Below are 6,278 nucleotides of genomic sequence, written 5' to 3' on the forward strand. Positions count from 1 at the left end.
CCCCAAGGCGCACCGCTGCCGGAGGGCGAAGGCGCTGCAGCTTCCCTTCCTGGGAGCTGGAGGGGAAGGAAACGCGGTCGCCCGCAGCGCTGCCAGCAGCGGCTCAAGGCTGCCAGCAGCCGCTTCCGCTGCACCAAAGCCGCTGGGGCAGCATGCGGGTGCCGCGTCCCGGCCCGAAACACCAGCCGGTGCCAAGGGCAGGGAGCAGCCCCAGCACATGGGGACATGTGGATGCCAGATGCCAGCACACCCATGGGGTCAGCCCGCAGCCCTTGCTGCGCTGTGCTGAGCTGGGAGGTGTCCAGAGCCGCTCACGAGCTCGTGCTGGCACATTTAGCTTCCCTGTCTGGAGCCCAGGGTTTGGGGCTGAGCACGAAGCTCAGGGCTGAGCCGCAGGCGGGGAAGGCTGAGGAGCAGGGTGGCAGGGATGTGCGGAGTGAAATCCTGCCATTCCCTCTCGACCCTCACCTGCGTTTGCTTATCCCACCTTGGCAAAAATGTGAGGAGGCTGCTCAGCACTGCCCGCCCTCACTGCAGGGACATCACACGGTGCCCAGGGCATGCAGCCCCATCCTGGCACCGTGCTGAACCAGGAGGAGGAAGGGAAGAACAGGGCAGCTTCTCCTCTTTGATCCCAGATCAGAGCACACTGGGAAGCAGAGCAGCTTGGGCATGCGGGCAAGGGGAAATCCTGCACCCTCCTCCCTTTTAGCAAAGCCGTGTCGTGTTTATGTGCAAACATCCAGCCAGGAAGCCCAAGGGCACGGAGCTCCTGATGTGCCAGGGAAAGCGCCACTACCTGCTGCAGGGCTGGACCTGCTCTGCCCATCCCTGAGCGGGTCCCCCGCAGCCTGGTGGTTCTCAAATTCCCCTTCTCTTCCCCAGGTGGATCCCAGAGAAGGAACTTCCCACCTGAGCAGGCTTGCCTTGCCCCCAGCCACGGGGAAGCTGCGCCCTCACTTTGCTCAAGAATTTGCCTCGGAAGGCACCAAGGCACCCTTGCAGCTCCCGCCTGGCAGAGGGGCAGCTGCCTTGGCTGGCCTCTCCCTTCCCCTGGGTCAGGCCCTTGCAAGGAGCTGCCAGGCTCCCAAAGCACCTAAACTCATTCTGCATCTTATTTTTTGAGCAGAAAACTGAATTTCTGAGGAACAGGCGATGACCACCAAAAGCACCTGCAGAGATCCCAGTGCTCGGCTGGGTTGCACCGGGTGGTCCCTGCTGCCCCTTCCAGCTGGGCTTTGCGGGGGCTCCCTGTCCCCAGGAGGATTCCCAAGCACCGCTGCTCACTCTCTGCTCTGCTGCCCCCAGGCTCAGCCCCCCGGGGAGCCCTGGTGTGGGCAGGACGCGCTGTGCGGGGCCGGCCGGGCGCAGGGTGGCCCGGACACACATCTTGGGGAATGCTGTACGCGCTGTGGGATTTATAGGGATCAGCTCTAATCTCCAGGATCACCAAACACAAAGAAAGCGGTTCTTTGTTTCTCAGAAGGCTGCAGAAGTACTGAAGCCAGCACAATTTCTCATCCCTGTTGCACCAGCAAGTGATGGCTAAATCGTTTGTTTTTTTTTTTTTTAGATCAAAGGACCGCAGGAATTGCCGGATCAGACCTACAGCCCCTGCAGCCAGGCTCTGCCTCGGGCAGTAACCAACACCAGATGCTCCAGCGGAAGGTGCGAAGCCTCCTCAGTGCATAGATGGAAAATATCTGCCCTTGCGCAGCTCCTCGGCACCCTGTACAAGGGCACGGGGGCTTCGCAGGTCCAAAAAACCGGTGTGACCTGGATGGGGATTCACATGAGCTCATTCACAGACTGGTGTTATCAGGGAAAGGTCCCCTACAGATAATACAGAAACAGAGACGAAAGGTTTCCTTTAGAGCAACTGAGAAGAGTCATCTCTCTCTGCTCTAACTCATCCCAGCAAAGAGCTGAGCTCCCTGCACTGGCCAGATACGGGGCTTTAGGGGTGCTGGCCCTCAGCCAGAGCCCTCCAGCACCTCACACCGGGGTGCAATTTCCAGCAGAAAGGGCTCTGGAACAGCTGCAGTGAGGCATCCTTCTACAGGGGCCTCTCACAGACGCCAAATGCCACCACAACACACGAGTGAGGTGCAGGTGAAACTGAGAGGCAAGGCTCTCCTGGAGTATTCCTGACCAGCAGGGGGAATTCGTAACAGGGCTACGTGCAATACCAGAAACTCCAGATAAGCGCCCAGTGACGGCACCTTGAAGAGCCCAGACCTCTGCCACATCAGAGCAGCATGACCTCGAGAGGCTCATCTCCAGTTTAAATTGAAGTTTCTCCCTCTTCGCAGGGGGAATAAAGGCGCTCAAACGTCCCGAGGGATCAATTAAATTACTGTCAGAAAGCGGACGAAACGCCGGTTTCAAGTGAAAATCCTGAAGCCTGCCCACAGGCAGTGTGTGCCAGGGCAGAGCCCGGTGCCACCGGCACCTCTCGGCACGAGGCCGTGCCACCGCGGTGCACCCAGCACCAGCGGGGACACCCCGGGTCCCGCAGCGGCCCCGCAGGGCCCGCAGCCCCACCGGCCCTGGGTTCCAGTTTCAGGCCCGGCGCTCCCGTGGCGATGATCGCAGCACTTGAGTCATGAGCAGCCTCATTGAGCGTTGCTGAGAGCTTCCTTTGTCCGCCGTGGAAGGGTGCCCAGGCTGAAATATCTGACTCGCACATCGAACTCTCTTTCCTAACAGAGCTTCCTACACAGCAGGCTCTGTTGCTGGGCTAGAGGGAATTTTTGTCCCAGGCCTCTTGACGTGGAGGCTTTTCAGACAGAAAACCCTGACTCATGGAGCCGTGACGTTGAATATACTGCTGTGTAAGGCCTGATACTAGACGCTTGGCACCGGCCGGCTCCAAATCCGGCCAGGGAGAATATATGCGTTTTTGAGAACTGAATATATATTTTTTTCTTTTCTGCTTTTAAGCGAAGAGCAGAGGAGGGAAGCCTTAGCAATGTTTTAGTAATGAGGGTCACCCAAACACAGACAATGTCTCCCACTGGATAGCTTAAAAAGCAAAATGAAAAAAATAATGGTTTTTCCCTTTTCCTTTGCAGTCAGTAGCCAAATACGCTGATTCTCTTCCGGAGTGAGCAGCCGCCAATTCCAGAGCAGAAAACCTCCCGTAGCCAAGTACCTCAGCGCTCGTGATGCTCTCACACAGCCTGGGAAAAAGGGAGCAGGCCAGCCAACCAGCGTCGGTGATGGCCCTCCAAAACGCCACCAGCACCGTGCGTCCGCTTGCAGGCTGACGTCTCTTTGAGGGCAGAATGCGCACACGGCCGTGTCAGGCCCTCGCTCACACTCAAACCCTCCCCGCAGAAGCACTGGACTGACTGCGGGTCAGGTCCCCGAGTCACCCAAAGCTTTCAGGCACACGAAGCATCCCCAAACTTGATGCAAGCAGCGAGCATCCTCGGACAATCTCTTCTGGCCTTATCCAACGCGTACAGAGATGATCAGACTTTGAGTTTGTTTGGTTTTATTTTTGTTGTTGTGGTTTTTTGGCTATTCCTGCCCCAAAGCCCCAGGTTAAGCTTCTCTGTGCAATACTTTGAAAACAGAAAGTAAATGCTGTCGGGCGGCTGGCCCAATTCTTTCCTTTTTCACCTCAGCATAATTCCACTGCCTCCGCAGGGGAACCAGGTAACAGCCAAACAACCACAAGCCAAAGGAAATACTTGCCACGCTTTGTCTAGCGGCCGCGCTTACCAGTATCTTCCACGCGTCTGAGGTCTGCACTGATTCAGAAGCCCTTCACCATAGAATAACCCCCAGACAATGGAATAACTCCCCGACAACAGAATAACCCCCTGACAGTTTCGGGGAAGGTTTCCCTTGTGCCAGCTGCCTCCTGCCCCACCTGCAGCTGGTCTACGAGCAGGTCAGTGCCCAAACCAGGGGTCTCTGCCCTGTCCCACAGGCTCTGCCTCTGCTTAGGGCACGCTGCTAGGAACCACCAAAGCCCTGCCGAGCCCATTTTGTGGCCCAGCAGCAGTGATTAACAGCAGCTAATTGCTGAGCAACATCCAGCCTCATATAAACGGGGGGAGCTGTGGCAGAGGACAGCTGGAGATGTGTGAGCAGAGCTCAGCAAAGGTCTCGGGTGCCTTGACTGGAACAGCAGAGGAAAAAAAAAAAAACAGCCTTTTTATTGCGTGTACACAGAGCTCCTTCACTGGTTCCTACTGAAACTGCTGCTTTATTAGCGCTGGGGAAGCATCTGGAAACATCCAAGATTAAAGCTCTGTAAGGGCAGCTACTGCAAGGGCTCGCGGGATGTGGCTCCTGCCCCCACGGCCAGCACTGTTCAGGAGGGGAAGAGGGGAAGGGGTTTGTTTAATGGAGCTCTGAACGCCCGTCTGGGCAGTCCCTGAGCTGTGTCTTAACCATGGGGACATGCAGCTTCACTATCCTGGTTAGCCTGAACCTGTAAGAAAAACTACTCATGGACAAAAAGCAACTGTCCCCCTCGCCCTCCCAGCGGCTCCCCGAGCCGTGTGCCACCTGCTCGGGATGACATTCACGGTTCTGAGGCTGGCAAAGGCTTGGGTAGGCTCTAGCCAACTCCAAATGCCACTCTGTTTTCTAGAGACATCACTTTCCTGTGTTTTAGACAGTCTTACCCTCTGTTGCTGAAAAAAAAAGCCGTGTGTGTGATTCAAGGTCAATTTACTGCACAAAGGACTTGGTTTCCTGTTATCAAGCCTAGACTTTCATCAGAATAAACATCCCCTCACTGCACGTCCTGTAAAGAAATACAAGCAATACGAACAGAATATATCATGGCATGCCTATGAAAGGAACCAGCGCTTCCCACATGCCCACCCCAGCTCCCTGCTCCCACACCTAAGCGCTTCCCCAGGTCTTCCCGGGCAGCCCGTGGGGGCTTCCTTGTAAATAGCAGCAGCAGCCCCCAAACCTCCCCAAATGATGCTTGATCCCCTCCTTAAACACAGGTTAAACACAGAGCTGCATCCATCTGCTGAGGGATGGGGCAATGTCCAGGACTGGGGCATGGGGAGCCACAAGCAAAGGGGGCAGCAGTGCTGTGGCTGCGACTGCCAGGCCAGACAGCCACTGAGAACGCGTTGATCCAGAGGATGTTTGACGGCTGGAGTGTTTTAACTGATATTTTTTCTAGCCCAGAACTGACAAATTTCACTGCAAGATATTTAGGACTTGCCACGGGAAGGCCGATCGATTCCACGCTAGAACAGTAGGTCATTGATGCTCGGGGAAATGCCGTATGAGCACGTCTGGCACACAGATACCCAGGGCGGTGTTTCCTATGGAAAACTCCTGTGAGGCTTTGGAATTTCAGCCTCCGTGTAAAGGAAGAACAGCCGTGCCAATCTGCCTGAAATTAGCCTTGGAAACTGGCAAGAGAAAATGTGCCAGCTCAGATGCAAATCCCTCTTACTTACCTCGTGATGACAACAAAAGCCAGATGAAATTTTACTCATCCATTAACAAAAAAGACTTTGCCCAGCAACACACGTGGGTGGGATTCCACTGGGGTGACATTATGCTGCTGGCACGGAGATCTTGGCCCCTGAGAATGGCAGCCCTGTGGCATGACAAATGCAGGCACTCAGCTACAGCAGCCACGACTACGTACTCTACCTGCTGACTAAAGAGGAAAAATGCAGAATGTCCAAAAATTAAAGTTCCAGCCGAGATCCTGAGAGGGTAAACTCAAGGAATGGTTCTTTGGGTAAAGGTTTATTATTAGACATGTCAAATATACCAGCTGATTTCTAATCGCATTTATCGCAAGGTACGGCCAAGATGTTTCACTGGTATCAATTCAGAAATTCACTGGAGGAAACAACAATAGCCTAGCTCATGTGGACAGTGTTACGACATGATTTTTGTGTTACCATCGTGGGTAGAGGCCACTCCATGCTCCACTGAAATCAATGTCAAACTCTAACCCTCCTGTTTAAAGTGTGAAAGTATCTTCATTTCTCCTACCCGTGCGTTACGTTTCGTTTCTTCTTTCTGCTCTCCTTCCAGAACCGAAAGTCAGATTAGATAATTTCCTAGAGCACATGCTGCAGTGGAAATCCCAAAAGAATCCTCAGCTGTCAGGTAAAAACCGAATGTTGACACCTGTCCATAAGATTAGTGTGCAGTACCAGAGGCTGGGGTTATTTTCTTGTTAAGGACAGTATATTTAAGGATGTGGTTGAGACAATGCTAAACATTTTCCGTTTGACTTCAGTTTGACTTTCAGTTTGAAAGAGAGATATCACTCT

The sequence above is a fragment of the Cygnus atratus genome, chromosome 17, assembly GCF_013377495.2.
Source record: "Cygnus atratus isolate AKBS03 ecotype Queensland, Australia chromosome 17, CAtr_DNAZoo_HiC_assembly, whole genome shotgun sequence".
Lineage (NCBI taxonomy): Eukaryota > Metazoa > Chordata > Aves > Anseriformes > Anatidae > Cygnus > Cygnus atratus.